This window comes from Kogia breviceps, chromosome 6, assembly GCF_026419965.1.
Source record: "Kogia breviceps isolate mKogBre1 chromosome 6, mKogBre1 haplotype 1, whole genome shotgun sequence".
In the NCBI taxonomy this organism is placed as follows: domain Eukaryota; kingdom Metazoa; phylum Chordata; class Mammalia; order Artiodactyla; family Physeteridae; genus Kogia; species Kogia breviceps.
Genome location: NC_081315.1, coordinates 86,875,586 through 86,896,519, shown reverse-complemented (window position 1 = coordinate 86,896,519; position 20,934 = coordinate 86,875,586). Strand labels below are relative to the sequence as shown.

Below are 20,934 nucleotides of genomic sequence, written 5' to 3'. Positions count from 1 at the left end.
ATGCTGTTCGGCCATAAAAAAGAATGAAATTCTGTTATTTGCCACAATGTGGATGGACCTAGAGATATTATGCTTAGTGAAATAAGACACAGAAAGACAAATACTCTATGTTATCAGTTATATTTGGAATCTAAAAAATGAATGTAACAAAACAGAAACAGATTCACAGAGACAGAGAACCAACTAGTGGTGAGGAGAGGGAAGCAAGGAGGGGTAAGATAGGGGTTGGAGATTAAGAAATACAAACAAATATATATGTATAAAATAAGCAACAAGGATATATTGAACAGTATAGCCAGTACATTGTAATAACTTTAAATGGAGTATAATCTATAAAATATTGAATCACTATGTTGTACAACTGAAACTAATATTGTAAATCCATTATATTTCAATAAAAAAAAATTTATGGGTTGGGATAGCCCTCCCCCTCCAAATGCCTCAAGTATGAAAAACCACCACAGTAAACCACTCCCCCCCACCCATCCCCCCCACCCATTACCAGTATAACTTTGTCACATTCCCTAGTTGAACTAGGAAAGAAAATAACTGAAAACCTTGGGTCACTCCAGTAAACCATAAAGTCATTAAGTATTCAGTGCTGACTACTTTTGGAATCACCTTTGCCTGATTTTAATATCTTATGGGAGGTAAAAAGTAGCATAGTACAACTGAATTCACTCATAAGATTAATCCATTTTTTTAAAATGGCACACAATTTTAAAATCATAAACATAACCTTACAGTATTTAGAAGCCTGCAAATATGTCAAAATAATGTCTTAACAATCATAGGATCCCAGGACTGAAAGGAACCTTAGAAGATGTGTACCATAAAAAGAAATTAGGCTGCCACATGAGTAGCAAAACTTTTCAGTGTCATCAATACAAGTCTTACACATTCTAAAAACAAGGGAAGTTTACTGTATTCCAGAACAGTGGTCCCCAATTGAGTGGAACTATCTCCTAGGGAGAAATCAAGAAATGTGTAAGAAATTTCTTTTGCTGGTCATAATGACTGAGTGGCACCAGTAGATAAGAAAGATGACTTAGGACATCCTACAATGATACCCAAGGTAGAAACCTCAGGTACAATTTTTACTTGTCCAAATCTTTACAGCTACTCAGTTATCCCTAAAGGATACCTGGCACTACAGATGATTTAAAGCAGTGTCCCTGACTTCAAGTTACTAACGTGGAGAAAGAGCTAATCTCTTAAAAACTTAGGGCGCTCCATATAAATAATACACTGAGCTAGTTAGTTCAGGCTACAGGTCTTACAGAATTCCACCTTTGTTTCAGTACAGAATATAGTCACGAGAAATAGGTATTGCTATATTTGCATATCAAGCAAACTCACTGTTAACTCCACATATTCATACAGACAAATCATTCCACTTTGTTCCCTACAACCATGCAGAAGAGGAAGTGGTTCTGAGACAGCACGCTTGTTGTTGTATTACTCCATCCTACAGTACAGAGCAGATTACAAAAGGTCAGAGGTCAAGAATCTTATTGTTCTAGTCAGTAATTTCACCTCAGAAACTGTAAACTTGGTCATTTAGTATGCCTCTCCCCTACCATCAGTCACCTACCTTAGCCTGTGGCAACACTACCCCCATTTAACCCCTTACAGGAAACCCAGTTCCCTCAACCTGGCCATCTCTCTGAACTGTGGTCACCCACAGGCTCTGACCTTCACTGCACCATGTTCTCTACCTTAAGCATTCTCTTTCCCATTCATCAAAACACATCCATCGTCTTTCATTCTCCCTCAGACTTACATTGCTAATAGTAATAGCCAATATCTGTGGAGTGTTTACAAACCATCTGTATAGGATCTCATTCAATTCTCACAGCTGTCTTGAAAGACCCATGCCCAAAGCCACACAGAAGATAAACAGTGGATAGATTCCAGAATTCTCAGAGTCAGACTCCACAATCTGTGCTGTTAACTGTGATGCCTCCTAAAAGCTATGCAACTGATTTAACAGTAGAGGGGTATCGAGGAGGTCATATTTTCCCTCCCATTTGACTGTCTAGTTATGCATAAGGATTTAGAGTCACTAGGGAAATGCTGCTGAAGTATACCATGCTTTGCAAACTCAAGTTGTATATACCTTTGCAGCTGTGAGTATATGTATCCATGTAAGTGGGTAAATATGGAAGCCTACAAGTCACTTACAGTTAATTCTTTGCAATATTCAGGCCATAGTACACGAAGCACAGTGCTCTAGAGTCAGGCTGCCTGCAATTCCAACCCTGTCTTTCCCAGTTGTTTACTGTGTCCCTGGAGTTATTTAACTTCCCTGAATCTCAGTTTCCTTGTCTGTAAAATGAAGACAACATGTCTGATAGGATTTCTGTTACAATTAAACAAGTAAAATATATAAAGTATATAGAACAGTACCTGACATGAATTATAAGTGTGCAAAAAATGTTGGCTGATTATTAATTCATCTGCTGTATACAATATTGCACTTGGTCATACATGGTGTGACTGGCATTCTTCTGCCGGCCTAATAAAACTGCATTGCTTTCAATTAGCACTGTATATTATTCTTCTAATAAACCTACAAAGCACCTCACACAGCAGTAAACATAGTTTTATTAATTTAGTAAAATATAGATGTGGTTATAGTAGTGAGAATGATGATTTTTACCTGAAGACTTTTGACTTGGGACACAGCACAGTGATGTCCAGTGATCTCAGCTCTGCCATGTGACGCTTGCATGAACTTGGGAAAGTTCCTTTATTTTTCGGAGTCGTACTGTCGTCACTGTTGTCATCTGGAAGCAGTGATCTGTAAGCAATAATGCCTACCTCACAGGACTGTTTTGAGGATGAAATGAGTAAATATGCATAAAGGTCTTAGTGCCTGGCAAGCAATAAGCATGTAATTATTGGCTGCTAGATGAAGAATAACTGAGGTTTGAGCTGAAAATAGCTAGGATCCAGACAGAAGCATTCTGCAGTTTGGATCAGGGAGAAAAGACTAAGTCACGTTTGGATTACTTTTTTCTGGGCAAGCTGAAAGACAACTCTTTCAAAATCTAGAACTTAATATCCATTTCCACATCCAGTGAAGGCCAGTAATGATCATTCCTTTATTTATTATGAGAAGTTATTACTAACATAAGTAGTACCTGGGTTTAGGTGTTTTCAGTAACATCCCACTAGTTATGTGGCTTGAAAATCTTCTCAGCTTCAGTAAGTCTTTTCTCTTTCAAACTGTCCTTCCAGACTTTAATTGCCTAATGCTTGAGACTTACTTTCAATTCTAATTCAGAGACCTTTAATGTGGGCCCATTAATTCTTGGTCAAGAATCTTCCTGAGTTCCTACAAGAGCAGTATTGGGGATAATGAAAAGTCATAAGAAGCCAAAGCCGGCACCACTGTAGAAGACTCCTACCTGAGTGCCCCTAAAACCTGGGCAGCTGCCTCTGCCTGGTGCCAGCCCCCTCTTACCCCCTCTACAGTTTAGCCACATCTGCTTCCTGACAGCTGAAAGGAAAATCGGACCCTTTAGAATTCTTGGTATGAGCACGGTACATATATATTCTTCAGGATTCTGTTCTATTTCATGCTACACTGAACACAGCTTTCATGTTTAATTGGCTGAGATAAAAACTAGCATGATATTATACTTCAATAAAAAGATGATAAAATGTAACTTATGATATATGCACTTTTATATATATCAATTTTGTAATTTTAGTACAAATGTACACTCCACTATTTCTCTGAATTTGAGTCACATTTTTTTGACTAACAACCAGATGTTTCAAAATAGCCTACTGTGAATGGTTTCCTCTCTTAGCATTTATAAATAGCACCCTGACCTCTTTTCCAGCTGAATTTGAGGGCTTATTCCTATTGGTTCTGTAATTATCAAAAGTCTCTTTTTCTTAGGTAAAAGGTATCTCAGCAAATGTCTCTCACCTTATTGACTCATTTATTTACATTTATTCATTCAATAAATATTTAAGGAACACTAACTACTCACTCCAAGATAACAGGGGGAAATATTTGCAGTTCAAGATAACACCTATTATTTCATTTGAGAACAGTGCTAAGTCCTATAAAGAAAGTGAAAATGCAATGTATTGTCTCCAAGAGTTTACAATCTAAAGGGATAGATTAGACATGACTGGAAGCAAGGGAAAATGGCATGCATATGATCAGTTCTTTACTAGTCAGTAAGTGCCAGTAAAGGAGGAACACCAAAATTGAAAGACTTGAATGTACTGAATAAAAGCACTTAAAGAATAATGATGAGCAAACTCAAGTTTTGTGACCTTGACTTACACATGGTTTCTATTTTAAGTATTGTTTTATGTTTAATTACATACAGAAGTAGTACCACCATCTTTCAAGAATGCCAAGGAACTCCAAAAATCTCAAATCAACTCCATGAATATAAGTGAAATATGCAGCAATTCAGAACTCTGAGGTTGGAGTGATCAGTGAAGGAGCTATGGAGTGGAATTTCAAGATGTATGGGAAGAAATGTAGCAGGTGGAGAGAGCAGTATCTCAAGTAGAAGGAATGACACAAAGGGGGCCGTGAGGGATCTGTCTTCAGGCAATCAAGGAGACAAGAATAGCTGGGAAGGACCTAGGGTTCAACAGGTAATGAAAGGTGATGACAGAAAAGGAAGCTGGAAGTGGCCATGGATGGGCTTAAATATTGTGAACTTCATCAAGATCCTGTGCGAGTGTCTTGGCAACTACTTTCACCACGACCACCCCCAGGAGCCCATCACCTGATAATCAGCATGGAGACCACACTTCTCTTCTACCTTTCCCTGATCATCTTTCCAACTCCAAACTGATTAAACCATTCTCTCCTCTTCCTAAAGCTATGTCATGTAACCAAAAGTCCTTTTTTTTGCATCCTACTTTATTTGCACCCTACTTTTATCTTCTTTGTTCCTTCCTGAGTATTCCCTCACCTACTCATCCACCTTGTACACAAATAGTATAACATAGAAAAATAATTCTCCCCACTTCTTCACTAGTAGTTTTTACCCCTGAAGCTGCTCAAAATGATTACTCCAATCCATGTCCGAACTCCTTTGTTCCCTCTATAACATGGGTAAGGAAGTAAGTTTGTTCTGAGTCAAAACTGTAAAAATTTCACAGGTCAAATTTCTAATTAGAAAGGATCATGCAAAGAGAATACCACTGACCACTATTTCAATTAAGGAAATAGTGAGCAAAAGGTTTAGCTATAATATGTATTTAATCTGGCCAATACTTTAAAAAACCTAAAATGATAAACTACAGTGGTCCAGGACTTCACAGAAAAGATTGAGAAGACATCTCATAGCCTCTAGTCTCTCATCAATCACATTTGGTCAAAGATAATAAATATTTCCAACATTAATAAGACGTTCTTTACCTAACTAATATTTTACAGAAAATTCCGAAAATCCCTCAGTTTAGAAAGTCCAAAAATTGGATTCAACGAATGAGTCAACAAACAAGGGGAAAAAAAACCAAAACACTTGTTAAAAGAAAACATTAAAAGAACCACTTGTTAAAAGCAATGGTTGTCATTTATAAGTAGCATTTTTATAGCATCTTTCACCAAACTTTCTCAAAGTTGCAGGGAGGTGGGATAGAAAGAAACAAAGCAAAACGAAATACCTTCTCAAATATCATGAAGTTTACAACCCAGAGTCCTAAGCGAGTTTTTAAAACTTCACAGTCTTATGGCGCTAATGTAAGAGTTTCCAAGAAAACTGCAATTCAGTATAATCTTAGTCCTATACTTAATCACAGTGAGTAGTTGAATTGAAAAGTACTCACTGAATATCTATGAGCCAAACACTGCTAGAAAGTTGTAGTGATGCTAGATGATTAAGAATTTGTTTTTAGAAGCAGATTCACAGATAATATAGAGAACAAACTAGTAGTTACCAGTGGGGAGAGGAACAGGGGAAGGGGTAATACAGGAGTAGGTGGGGGGAAAAAAGGGCTGTTATGGGATTATATGAAATCATGTGTGCGAATCTTCTGAAAACTGTGAAGTACTATAGAATTCAAAGAATCTTTCATTCAAAAAACACTTTAATATTCAAGAGACATAGGAAGAATACATATATATATGTGTGTGTGTGTGTTTAAATGTACCATCCGTTTCTCCTTTCAGGGACAATCCATATAAAATCTGACAGGCTTACAGAGGAAGGAAAAAATACAAAAACATACACATGACCAGATAAATAAGTTTAAACAAGTCATTTGACTTTTCCTCTAGGTACATTTTAATTTAAATAAATCTTTTAGTACTGACAAATCAAGTCTATATAAAACACTCTTCGCGTTAAGACCCACCTTAAGCGTGTATGTGTTAAATATCTGTTTGAAAAGGATCCAGGGAGATATTTCCACTTTAGGATCTAGCCTAGTTCCATGACCCATTTTACTTTTTTCTTTCTTTTTTAAACATAGTTAAACAGTGGAATGTCATGAGGGTTTTCCCCTCAATATTTCTCTTGTAAGGGCATAAAAGTCACAACTAAGAGTTCAAAAATATTTTTCTTCCCCTCCCCCTTAAAAAAGTTATCTTCCTTTTTAAAACAGCCATAACTTCATGTTCCAATTATTTATGGGCAATGTTCCGTCTGGGTGTAGAGTGCTTAAGTGCAGGTGGAAATCAATACTGAGTCTGTAAGTACAATATTGTTATTGGTAATCACAGTGACACCCGATTAAATGTACTTTTAAAAATAGCTTACTTTTCAGTACGCTTTTTTTTTAACCAAAAGGGTATATTCCACTGAGCAGCCACTTCAAGGACAAGCTCGCAAAAAAAAAAAAAAAAGAAAAAGAAAAAGAAAAAAGTTTCTGTCACCATACAAAGTTGCAACAGCCTAAAATGTCACTATTCCACACAAACTAGCTTCTAACTTGCCTGTAATTACCAAAGGTTATAGTTCACAACATTATTTCACGAAGCCTTCCCCCAAATCAAAATTGCTCCAGATCGCCGCAAGGAAGTGAGGGAAACGTTTAAGAAAACAAGCGAGGATGAATTTACTTTACTTAATGAGATGGGCATCCATTCTCCCAGGAGACTGTCTCCTAAAGTAAACGAGATCAATCTGGTAAACTCACTGTCGACAGCTCTCGAGTATAAGGTTGGGTTCAGGCAAGTGGAGAACAAATGATTGTAATTAAAGTTAATAAACAGGCCTGCCGTCTCAAAGTGTAGAACAAGCAGGGTGCGGGGGAGCACGGAGATCCGAGCAAACTCATTATCTCTACCGAGAAAATAACTTGGTACCTGAAACTCAAGAAAGGGCAGCTCCTTTTCGAGGAAGGGGTCTAGTTGTCTAACCGGATTGTCACCCTCGAGTCAACTCCCATTAGTAAGCGGAGTTTTTGTGTCACTTACCCACTTCTGGTTTCCTTTTAGACGCCCACATGCAGGAGCGAAATCCAAGGGGCAGAAACCGGAGCCGAACACTTGGCGCTCTGGAAATTCACCCGGAAAGGTGCTGGAAAGCTGCGGCTCAGCCCGAGACGGTACTCCCGCCCCGGTCGCGGCCCCCGCCGACCAGCCTACCGCGGCCCTCGGGACTCGCCCTGCGCGCGGGCAGCGGACCTGGGAGGCGCGACGAAGCGCCGGCGTCTCTCCCGGCCGGTTCGATCGGCCCTCACCCGCCTGCCCCAGGCGCGGGGCCTCCTCCTTCCCGGTGCCCGCCAGCTGCCCGCACGGCGTCTGCTTCCAGGAGGCGGCCGCGCTGGCGGCGCTGTCACTCCGGCCGGCACGCCGCGGCCGCCGCACCTGGAGGCGGGGAGCGCGGACCTGCGCGCAGCTCCGGAAGCGCCGCGCCTGCCGCCCGCGCCCTGCCCAGGTGCTTCGGCGCCGCGCCTCGGCCTCTTCCTCCCGGCCAGCGGGGGCGGGGAGAGGCGCCTGGCGTGGGGGCAGCGGGGCTCAGCTATCCGGGCAGCCGAGCCGGCCTCCCGGGTTCCACAGCATAGTTGGGTGGCTGACTCAGTCCGCCGCGACTTGGCCGCGCCTGGCACCCTCGCCACCTGGCGCACCTCGGCCCCGAGGCTCCCAGCGGGGTTGGAAAAGCTGCGAGGACGCGTCCCGAAGCCCAAAGCGGCGAGGTCATGACCCTCCTGGGACGGAGATGCCCGCGACCCTACCCTGGCTCCGGCCAGCCGGCCAATTGGTTGGTCGGTACGCACTGATGGGTGGGTTGTCAAATGGGCGGAACCTCACCACCACTGGTTATTCGTATTACTCTACTAAGTACTTTCCAGGTTGCCTCAGCGTTTCCCAAACTTAAGACTCATCTAGGGCGCTAATTTTCCCAGGCTGCTTCTGCGTAAAGTTGCATTCGATGGGCCCGGGAATCTATTTACCAAGACCCGTGCTGATTAGGCTGGTCCTCCTTCACGTTGTCTCTGTGAGGAGGGGATTAATATTCCCATTTTCTAGTTGAGGAGTCTGCGGGGCAGTACAACTTGCCCAAGCAGACAGAGCTTTAGGGGTGGAGGTGATTTTCCATTTAGATCTGAACTAACACAGCCTCCTCATTGATTTTGTAAATTCCCCTTTCTTGTCTCCACGCACCCCCCCGCCCCTCCTCCGAGGGAAGGGATAACCCTGCCCTAGTCCTTCTGGCACCTGAGATTGTTAGATCCGGGAAAGACATTTCCCCTTGGACTTGGGCCTTGATACTGCCCTAGGAAGTAAAAATAAGCCAAAAAATACTTGAATCCAAAAAGAAAAACTCTTGTGCGCCCCGGAATACCTAAGTGTCCATAAAATCCGCTTGTCTGCTGGTGAGTTCAAGGGCCAGCTCCTTATTTTTTAGTTAATATCTTTTTACAGGCTGTGCCTGAAATTCTCTCCCTTAAAAGATAAAATGTCCTTATCTTTCCCCTAGACCTGTTGATGGAAGTAAAAGCAATTAGGGAAAGCGCTGAGCTTGTTATGAAAATGAAATAATTGGTGAAGTCTGAAGTGTGGGAGGCTTCCCAGGAGCCCAGGCCCTAGGGAGGCCTCATCTTCACCAAAACACCTGCCCATCAAAAAGCACCCTCCTGCCCCCGGGGGAGACTCCGAAACAGCTGTGGCAAGCATGCTCCAGAGACACCAAATCTCCAGTTTCTTTTGAACTAAATACTTTATAGCAAGCCCTAGTTCCACCAAGAAAGTTTTCTTGACATTTTCCAAACCTCGAGAATTGTCTTTTTTTTTTTTTAATTCTTGTAGAATTTTATTTTTGTGGCTCTTTCTTGACTTCATCTTAAGTCCATACTCTTAGTGTTTTTTTATTTTTTTCCTCTCCCTCGGAGTTCTCACATACTTGTCATTTATTTTTATCTTTGTAAGCCATCTTAAATCCTTTTCTGAACAAGGTGGGTTATAAATAAACGAAAATTCTTACATCAGTTATGGTATGTCTCAGAACGTCAAGCATCATTACTTGAATGCTGAGTCCTCAAGTTACTTCTCTCGGTAGATATTATAAAATAACTGAGAATTTGTGCCTCTTTGCAGCAATATCTTAGTTCCTTGATTATTATTCTGTTATTTATTGTTTGAAAATTCTATTGAACATTTACTTTTTAATAGTTTGAAAATACAGTGGTTAGCAAATACAATACGACCCCTAGATTTACAGTCTTTGAGGGGAAATAAAGTTAAGCACTGTAAGGCACACCAATGATTTAATAATAGCTCTGAGAAGTGACAGAAAAACAATGCTCCCTTATTGAAAGTATACATTGGTAATAAGGTGTATGCTGATCTTAAGAACCTTAATATATGAAGGAAAATAAAAGACGTCTGAGGCACTAATCATACCAGGTTCTAACCAAACACCTAAGATATATGTTGTATATGTTGTACAACAACTCCATGAGTTGGAATTCTTTTTCCAGTTTTATAAACATAGGCTTAATTGAGACTTAAAGAGATTGAGTAGTAAATAGTGGATAAATTGAACACATCTAGGTTGTATTCGTAGGCTATACATTATTTATTTAGCAGCCCTCAGAGTGAGGCATTTAGGGAGAAAAGGAGGCAGGAAAAATATCTTTATAAGAATTGATGTGTTGAAATCTGTTTACTGCCAAGGCCATTGGAGTATATAGTCCCAGTTAATTTCTACCTATTTATTTATTCCAAATATGTATTTGGAACATACATTTTTATTTCTGGATTTATTCCAAAATGACCCACTCCAACTCTTATTTCCTCCATTTTTAGTGAGAGAGCACAGATAGCTCTGTCCTTGTCAAATTATGTCTTTGCTCTGCCCATCTCTCCTACTCAGAATGCACTCTGCTTCTGAAAGAGGCAATTTGAGAGAGTGGAAACCATCCTCCTCTCCTCCCCCTCTCCGTCCTTTTCCTCCTTCCCTTTCTCCTTACATCATCAAGGTGACACCCATAGAGCATTTATGTGCCAGTTGCTATTCCCAGCAATTTACTTGTAAAAGCTCATTTAATAATCTCAGCAGCTCCTTGAAAAGATAGAGTTATTATCCCCACTATGAGAAACAGGAAAAAGATGTTACATGATTTACACCAAATATTCCATAAGACAGAGAGAATTCTAACCCAGTCTTCTCCAGGAACCATCGTCTGCACTGGATTGCCTATTAGGGAAAGCACACAGTGCTGGAATTGCAAAGGTCTGTGCTCAAAACGAAGCCTGATCAGTGTAGGTTGTGGCATTTTGAGCAAATTCAACTTATCTGAGCCTCAAGTTCCCCATCTGTAAACTGGGAATAATAATACCTGTGAGAATATAATGTGATTACATATCTAAGGCACCTAGAAAATAGTAGTCTCTCAATACATCTAATTCTATTCTCTTTTGTCCAATTATTCTTCAAAACTAGGTTCAAATCCCACCTCCCTCTCAAGCCTTTCCAAATCTCTGACACCCAGAATTATTACAGAACAGAATTTAAAGTAATCCCTCCATTTTCTATAAAGGGAAATACAATATTACTTTTGCCAAACATAAAATTGTAGGAATGTAGATAAAATAGGCAAATATTTACTTATAATATTTAATTCATCATTTTAGATAAACTATTCATAAAAGTAAAATTATAGGGCTTCCCTGGTGGCACAGTGGTTGGGGGTCCACCTGCCGATGCAGGGGACACGGGTTTGTGCCCCGGTCCGGGAGGATCCCACATGCCGCGGAGCGGCTGGGCCCGTGAGCCATGGCCGCTGAGCCTGCGCGTCCAGAGCCTGTGCTCCGCAACGGGAGAGGCCACAGCAGTGAGAGGCCCACGTACCGCAAAAAAAAAAAAAAAAAAAAAAAAAGATTACACTAGATTTCTTTGCAGAATGGCAAAGAAACAGGGCTGTATAAGATTTGATAAAAATCTATGTCTAAATAATTCTCAAAGAGCATTTTCATATGTATACATAATAAAAATTCTAAATAGTGTTATATCATAGTTTAATAGTGAATTTTTTCTCATAGTATAGAAAATAATCATGTATCCAAAAGTAGATTGCATTTCAGAGTTGCGAGCACCCAGTAGTTTCTACCTCTGCTAACATAAAAATCTAATTTTATTTTTATATGGAAAAAGGGTTCTTAAGGAAAAAATCAGTGTTAAGAGAAGTCCAGAAACCCTAACTATCACTCAGTGGATTTGCACATGAAATACATCAGCTGAGTGTAACATCATTGCTTTGACTTTGTTGTGTCAATTTTTCTCAAGTATTTCTAAAATTGAGTTGACTAAATACATCACAAAATTCCATTTCTTTCTGTTATAGCTTGAAAATACTGTATCGTTTCATTTTTTTCCTTTGTGCTAAAAATGCTGCCCTTATAGTAAATAAATAATATAAATAATTAACCTTGAGAGTTATTCTGATATTAAGGGGGAAAAAAGTGGCAAGGGATTCAGAGAAGCAAAGTAGAGAGGTAGAAGTACACAAGCAACAGCTAGAAATAGATCCCTTATAAAATAATGAAATTAAACTGTTATAAGACCAATTTGAAAAGCACAGACTAATATTCATGGAAAAGGTAAATGAAAAACAAGAAAAGGATTGATAAAACCTCACCACAAGACAACTACCATAAAAGCAGAGGTCACAAACTAGCTGCCCATGGGGAAGCATGAAGTCTGAGTATCTTTCTAACTACATAGAGTTTAGCAATTTTTAATTAGTTTCTCAAATTTAGAGATTTTACATTAAAATACAGATTTTCCGCTTCTTTTGAAAAATCAGAATGTCTGATAACACTGAATTCACATTCCCACAAAGCAAGTGTGAACAGATTGGAAAACTGACTGCCATTTTTGGACAGGAATATACTCTCTAATTTGTTATAGTCTCTCCTCACCCTAGTTCTGCTTGTTTAAAACTTAGGAGCTGTAGAAGTTGCAACTATGGGATATTGCCTGAAATCATGACCAGTGAAAGACAAGCTATATGAGTGACCCTCGGAAACAAGCTTATGGATTTCTGAAGTGGAAGTTTTAGAAATACAGAGCCCAGATCAAAAGTCAATAACCCACACATCAAGAATGTTTTATCAGCAAAAGCAGTAACCGGTGTGATCATCAGAATAGCATCTACTGAGTTCTTAAAATAAGTCAAATAACATATTAAACACTTTGAAACTATTATTCATTCAACAAATTTTTGTATTTATTGTAAGATGTGATGAGTCACAGAGATGCAGAGATAAAGTAGACCTACTTCACTATCTTTTTGGAGGTTACAGTATGATAACAGAGGCAGATATTACCCAAAGATCATACAAATATATGTAGTATAATGTATGTATACATATATATATAACATATAGTAGAGTATACTACATGTGTAGTATACATATTCATAGGTATATATATTACATATCCTACTAGTATATCTATGCATTTATATACTGTATTTATATATTTACGTGTATACAATCTATACATGTATGATTTTCTTTAAGCCATATGAATTTGCTGATATTTGTATTAAACTTCAGAAATGGTCATTGCCTATGGTTCAAATTAATACATTTTAACTGAGAAGGCAGGCACTGCTTTTCCCCTATTCCCAGTCTTTCCTTCTTGTGTAGTGAGTTTCTAACCCTCTTAGTTCCCTACCTCCACCCACATACACACCCTGCCCTGCGATCGTGTAGTGACTTATTTATTTGGTGTTTTTGGAAGGGGGAAATGGCCACATGAGCCCTGCTCTTTCATTCCCTCTTTCTCACAGGGAGCCAGAATTCTGTGTTGCTCTTCCAAGCTGTAAAACCTGTGGGAGGTTTGAATGTATCCATAGCTTCCAGAGCCTGGCATGTTGTCAAAAGCTAAGAAGAGTAATGTTTGATTCCTTCTCTGCCTGATTTCTGTCTATCTTTCCATTCATTTCAAACAAAGTACCCCAACATTTGTCGTTTTAGGAACGAATGATATTCTATGCAACAGAATAATAAGGGGAAGGAATGGTTTTGTATGGTAAATCAGAAGATTCTTCTTTACAAGTGACGTTTAAACTGAGAAGTACAGGCTGAGTGGGAGTGAGCTTGTGTGCTGTGCGTGTGAGTGGGAAGACAGAGGTGTGTTCTAGGCAAAGAAGAACATTTGTAAAACCTCAGAGTTAGGAAAAATTGGGACTTTTTGAGGAACTGAAAGAGGGTCTTTCAGCTAGACAGTGAAGAAAGGACAAGATGAAGTTGAAGGAACAGGCAGGTACATTATGTACAACTGTATAGGCCACGCCGAGATTTGGGGATTTTATCAGAAGGTTGATTAGAAGTCATCAAAGGGATTGAAGCAGAAGAGAATGTAATCATTTCCTTATCTTATGTAATCTTCAAAATAACCCCTTGATGGAATGTATTATTATTATGCTCTTACCTCAGCTGTATAAACTGAGATGCAGAGAGCTTAAGTTTCAAATGTATTAGATAATAGCTAGCACATTCACATGATTCCAGGGACCATGCTTATTATTATTATTTTTTTCCCTAATGCAGCCTCCCCATGTTTAGAGAACTGCCTTATTCAGAACCATGGTAGAGGGATGGCATGAAAAGCCAGCTCTCCTGAAGAGGTGAAAACAATGCTTCATAAGAAAAGCCAAAGTGAAAAAAAGAGTCTTTTCAGTAAAACAGACTTCTAACAGGGACCATCCTTTTAATCACTCTTCTATTCCATCTATACAAAAGAAGTACACAGTCTAATCTGTAGAGATTTCAAGGGTATATGTCTATTTGTAGACTGCAACTTACAAATAATAGATATGACTGAGTCACAGCTTTCTGGGGGATTTATAAAAATTATTTGATACTTGTTATTTGATATCTCTGTGTTTAGGGACAATAAAATGGACAATCAAGTCGATTCATCCTTCTCGTTTCTACAGTAGAATCCTAATGTTAGGGAAAAATTAAGTTTTTAACTATGAGGTGCCCCTTTTGTATAATATAAACAAATAATTTAATATAAACAAATTGAACTATGAGGTACCTCTTTTGTATAATATAAACAAATTTAATAATTTCCCCAAAACCAGCTAATTAAAAATAGGTTGGCTGAAGGGGAACAGAGGTTAAAAATGTCCCAGCCCTTCATAAAAAAGTGTTGGTAGATTTGAGAATGAAGCTCCTAACCACTTTACTCTGTCTCAAACAGTGCCAGACATGGACACATGAGTTAAAAGTTCTTTCACCGTTGACCCCCTGTGCAGTTTGTACACTGCTTACTAAAACTTCTGTGCCATCCATGTCTGTTGTTCTTACTTTAGAAAACAAAGATCCATATATCCTGTTTATCTGTCTGAAAAGGTAGTTAGTGTTCTCAGTTTCTTTAAAACACATTTTTAGAAAAGCTATCTATTTGCCATTTGATCATTTTCTATGTGTGAAATATGACATACCATCTCACTTATGCTCTGCAGCAGGTGCACAGACCTGAGAAGACACGACTCTCAAGTTTGCATTTCCTTTACTCCACATGGTTTCTGTAGCATCCTGTGTAATGGTTTTATATTTTTTCCTGTGGAAACACTCATACCCACACTACTGCAATTTCAGCCTGGTTTAGCAATCAGAATACATTGTGTCTACCCAGTACATTTTGCAAGCATATAAAGGAGACTGTGGCAGTCATGCTTGAATAAACTTTGCTTTCTTTCTCTTGCAAAGGAACCACTGCTCATGCATTCATTCAGCCATGAATGCTTGGCTTTTTCATTACAGTTACTAGGACACTATAAAAGGAAGGTTTCTTGGTTTTTTATTCATCTTCAGAAAAACAAGAAAATTAAACAGCACTGGATGCAGTCACTTGCCTTGGGTAGGGACAATTTTTTGCCCCGGGTAGGGACAATTTTTTACTAAAGTAATATTTAAAAAAAAAAGGCACCAAGTTAATTCATTAGATTAGCTTCATAAGTACAGAGTGCACTTTTAAATAAAAAAAACAAAACATTTATACAATCCTCAGATAGGTAAATATTTTATGGAACCAGCTGAATTCAACAGGGAACACTAAATACAAAGAACTTTAGTCTTTCTTCCATTGTCCCTTTCAAACTGTGCTTTTGGACTTACTCTACTCCTGCCCCTGAATGAAATATGAAAATCCTTAGATTTTATTAACTGTGTCAATGACAAGAACAGTCTAGTGCATGTAATAAAAAAGTACAGTCTCATCTAACATGACAGACTAATTCCAGTATTATTCATTCAATATAAAACGTACTGTCCTCGGTCAACACTCCCTTTCCCACAAGTTTGCTTCAGGTTTGGAAGCCTTCCTTGGGGTGGTGGATAGGATTGGAAGGGTAGACTTTTTTCCCTCACTTCACTAGCTGCTGCATCAGACCCCTCAAGATTCACTTCAATGGGAAAAAGAGATGGAGAGGAAGGGTTATCTCTTAAATGATAGGTGCAGCTGTAATTTTCTGGCTCTCTCTCCCTCCTAGCTCTTGCCAATTCTATCCCCACTTCACCCCTTGCCCCTCAACCACTGCTGGAGTCTGGACTCTACCTGCTGCTCCTGAGATGTTGGAAATTCTTCCTCTCAGCCAACGGCTTTTGACACCCTCTCCTCAGTCCCTTTTGGGTAATTAAATTTCTCTCTTTCAAAAGACTGAGTATCTACCTCAAACTTCTCTCAGACACTCCATAGCCTTCAGCAAGGTTCATAGACAGCTGACATTTACTGCAGATGTGTGGACTGTTGTCCTACCTTCTTCAAAGCTGAAACTCAAACTACATTATGTACTACAACTAACATGACGAGAATAGTGGATAAGAGCCTATGGCCAATTACATCATTTGGTAGAACAAATGACAAAAGGAACATGCTACTACATCAACAAGGCTGGGGTCTTGCATTGTTGCAGGAGTGCATGAATGTGAGCATGTGTGGGTGGTCATATTTATTAAATATTACCTGTATGTATTAATATTGGGGTCATATTTATCAACCCACAGGCAAGCTCAGTATAAAAACCCTCTCAATCCTCACACCAACTCTATGAATCAGATTCCACTATTAGCCCCATTTTATAGATGAGGTACTTAGGGGTTTAAGAGTTTAAGTAACTTACTCAAAGTCACACACTTTGAAAGTTACAGCTGGAGTGCAAGCTTAGTATCACTGTCAGATGTATAGGCCTATCTTACTGTAATTACTACATTGGGCCACCTCCCCTTGGGCCTAGAGTATTATTAAGTAGTGACTGGAACTAGGCTATTAAAATGGATTCTTGCATCTTTAGCCAAAGGTTTGTCCAGATAACAGACTTTAACAGCAGCTTTCATCTCTGTGTTATTGATGGAAATCTTTCACTGAGCGAGGTGTATCTTGGGTACAGGCCTGTACATGACTGTAATCATCCCATTAAACGATACAAAACAATAATAACCCAAGTCTTCAAAGTAGTCCACCCACTCCCTCACATACCTTCTTGCATATTGTATCAATAATACAGCCAACAATGTCCTGATTCAAATTTCTTCTGACTGTTAATGAAATTTGTAGTTTATTTAGTTATAATATCTAGGACGCATGCATTTCGAATCATAGTTTTCAGGTTCCTTGTGGCAACGTTGAACATTGAAGAGAATCTGAATACTCATGATAACTTGTGAGGAAAAAATTGAGTTCAGTCAATAAAATTACCAGGCAGGTCATCCACAAGCCACATTAGTAACATGATGAATTCAGAGCAAGTGGATAAGCCCTGAAAAAAATTAAGGTTCTTGGCCATTAGGCCTAGAAGGACCTCAGTGGCAAGATTCAGCAGAGGAAGAGAAAGCTTAAGTCGGGCCTGACGACAGGCCCTAGAAATAGTCATTATTTTAATGCATAGTGTCTAAAGCGGTTAAAGAAGGAAGGTATAGGGGCAAGAAAGCATTTGACTAATGATTTAATCTGATGGGATGGTTATGCCAACAGAGAACCCATTCAGCTCTCCAAGGCCCTGCTTAAGTCAATCACAGAATTAACATTTCCAGACTAGGGCTTCATAAAAGGTCTATATAATGCTTTATGAAAACAAGAGCTACTTTACCAAGTAAGCTTGGAAAATGCTTCAATCAATGCTCTCTCCTAGAGATTTATGACACACGTTATCATATTAAAGACTTCACGGGACTCCTGCAGAAAAGAAACCTGCTTAACTGTGTTTAACTTAGCATTTCCTAAATTTATTTGATCAGGAAAACATCCTTTTGTGTAACACTTTTAGTTTTTGGACCCACTTTCGGAACTTTTAGAAAAGCTAATCCAGTGTAATTAGGGAACCCCGAGAACCCTGTATCTGATAGGTATGCTCAAAGATTACTGACTATTGCTTCTTGTAGCAAAATTATTGAGAATGTTTTGGTGGGCATGGTTTAAAGAAATAATCTTTAAAATGTCACTAGCATGCATACATTCTAGACATCTGTTCCAGGTCCATAGAATTCAAGCTGGAAAGAGGGTTGACAAACTTGAATGAAAATTATAGAGCCTCCAGGACACAGGCTTCAACATACGGTCTACCTACCTTTTAATGAAAATGAAATAAGATGTCCCTATGGATAAAGTTAAAATCAATTCTAGAATCCCATCCAACTGACAACCAAAAAGTAATAAAGATCACTAAGTACTATACCATAGAAAAATTTAACCTAGGAAATTTGTGGATGGTAACAAATACTCATATGAGCTTCGAAAGACCTCACTGACGTGCCCTTATGACATATAACTAATTTAGTTTAACTAGTGATGTAATTTCCAAAGAAACTCTTGAAATAGTTATTTGCCAAAAATACATATATATAACTTAATGGGTTGACATACTGCTCTAATATACTAGCTAATATTTTTGAAGGCTTACATGGATTAAATATATTAATCCTCATAGCAACCTACATTGTATAGAAGGGAAGGGAACCTGAGGATAAGAGACTTTCAGTCATTTGCTCAAATTCATATTGGTAATAGGTAGTTGAGCTAGAATTATACACTCTATTCAATAGCCTAGTATAAGATTTTTATATACTTGGGATTTTATGAGTTAGGATACTTGTTTGAATATAGTAACAAAGGCCAAAATAACAGTTACCTAAATGAGATTGAAGCTTATTCCTCTCTTAGTTCACATAAAAGTAGTTCAGAACTGGATAAAGCACTTTCAATCTTTATTAACATGTGGCATATATCTCATGGCTGAACATGGCTGCTCTAGCACTCACCATCAGACCCACATCCCAGCTAGTGGGAAGGGAAGAAGAAGAAAATGTACAATGTACTCTTTTATAGGCCAGACCTAGAAGTTGCCCATTACTTTACTCTTATCCTCTGGACTAGAGCTTAATTAAGTATTTATACTTAGATCCAAGGGAGGATGAGAAATGAAATCTTTATTCTGGGCATCTATGTGATCACCTAAAATTCCAGTTGCTATTATTAAAAGAATAGGGGAAAATGCCTATTTTGGGGAAAACTAGCAGTTTTTGCCACAGAGTCATTAGCTACAGCTAGTTAATTAGAGATCCTTCAAAAATTTTGCTTTGGCTTTAAGATCGTTAATATCAGGCAATCGCTTCTGCTAGAAATTGAATAACAGGGCCAGTTGACTGGAATGGTGTGGAGTCTGAGTCAAAAAAAACTTCTTTCTTCACAAGGATGGGAGAGAGTTGATCTTTATGTTATCATGATGGAAGATATGTCCAACTTCTTCAAAAGTATTATAAAGTCATTGAAAATTATTGTCCTATCATTCAGAGATCAAAAATACTCACCAGGGGCTTCCCTGGTGGCGCAGTGGTTAAGAATCCACCTGCCAATGCCGGGGCCATGGGTTTGAGCCCTGGTCCGGGAAGATCCCACATGCCATGGAGTTAAAAAAAAAAAAAAAAAAAAAAAAATACTCACCAGGGCTTCCCTGGTGGCGCGGTGGTTGGGAGTCCGCCTGCTGATGCAGGGGACACGGGTTCGTGCCCCAGTCTGCGAGGATCCCGCGTGCTGCGGGGCGGCTGGGCCTGTGAGCCATGGCCACTGGGCCTGTGCGTCCGGAGCCTGTGCTCCGCAACAGGAGGGGCCGCGGCAGTGAGAGGCCCACGTACCATTAAAAAAAAAAATACTCACCATGTCTCTGTGGTGCCGTTCAGATGTAGACTGTGTTAAAGTATAAAGGGTCAACGTTGAACTCATGCAGAAAATCCCCAAATAATACATGTCTGTCTACAAGGGTCAAGGAATAGTCACTAAGGCTAATAATAGTCTCATTTATTCCTACTGGATTAAATGGATCATAAATAAGAAAACTAAATATGAGTATGAGTAAAGTGTTATTTACCAGTTAAAAGTCACATCATAAGAAATAAAGAATATTCAGCCTAACTGAATATATACGTGAAAACCATCAAGCTACCTTTGAGATTAACTTGGACACCATGTGAGAGAAAAATCTACATTAAAGCAATCCATTCCAAACTACATCAGGATACAACACATCCAAAAATTCTATAGAAATGCTTATTAAGAACAATTTTCCTTTGGAAAAAAAATCTGAGAAATCTATGGAACCACAGAGAAATTACTGCAACTGTCACAAGTAAATGGCTCAGTTTTTAAAGACTAATATTTTCCCACATTTTGCTTGTTTTAACTAATAAACACTAGCATATAGTGAATTTAACACTTTGACAGAAATAAGCCAGTCTTAAAAAAATCCTGTTTTCATATGGCTTCCTCCTATATAGAGTTCTGATTTCTTTTAAATTTTGTATTTTCATTAACCTTTCTTTTGCTTTTTTTACCTTTTCAAATATTTTCCCAGGTATTCACTTTTATTGAGAAGAGCATTGCAAATATCCACACCTTACTTTTGTTAGTACTTTTTAACTTTCAAATCCCTTTCATATGCAATTTTCATTTACTCCTTGGAACTAATGCATATTAATGCAAAGTATAATGTTTTCTTAGAAATCTCTGAAGCTCAATACATTTCTTAACTTTCTCTTGTTTAGTGAAATCCAGGGGTTCTGATTTTTGATCTTTTTCATTGATGGAAGTTCTTGTACTTAGTGCCTACAAAGCAGTAAGTGTAACTACTATAATTTTTCTAGTAAGTTCTTTGCATCCACGAATACAATTTCAAGGAATGTAGGCCTTGAGTTTCCTTGAAGATCATGTACACACAGCAATATTTTTCAACAAATAAGGGAGAAATTCATTCTTTTTAAATGTTCTAAAACTTGGAAGAAATTTTTATGTGGAATCCTAAGAATCACAGGCCATGCAAATATTTTTTACATTTGTAGCGGTGGTCCTAGATTAAAACTTAGGTATTTTCACCATTGGATTTAGGGAAGTCGGGACATACCAGGAGGTTCTATGCTAGCAGTTTTGAAAAGCTTTTTGTAGCAGAAGACTCCTTTGTACAAATGAAATCTTCAGAGGAAAGGAAAATAAA

General features: G+C 38.7%; 1 protein-coding gene across 3 annotated transcripts in view; it reads right to left on the bottom strand.

Moving 5' to 3' along the window:
* The window catches only part of ARAP2 (ArfGAP with RhoGAP domain, ankyrin repeat and PH domain 2), a 206,655-nt gene extending 198,840 nt beyond the window's left edge, over positions 1–7,815 (bottom strand). Inside the window, exons 1-3 of one of the 3 annotated variants that reach the window (XM_067036312.1) lie at positions 7,406–7,815; positions 3,147–3,340; positions 2,663–2,803 (exon numbers count right to left, since the gene is read on the bottom strand). The gene's annotated coding sequence lies outside the window, so the exon portion shown is untranslated. The remainder of the gene's footprint in view (positions 1–2,662; positions 2,804–3,146; positions 3,341–7,405) is intronic. The other 2 variants (XM_067036311.1, XM_059065959.2) reach the window with 2 other exon arrangements.
* Positions 7,816–20,934: the final 13,119 nt, after the last annotated feature.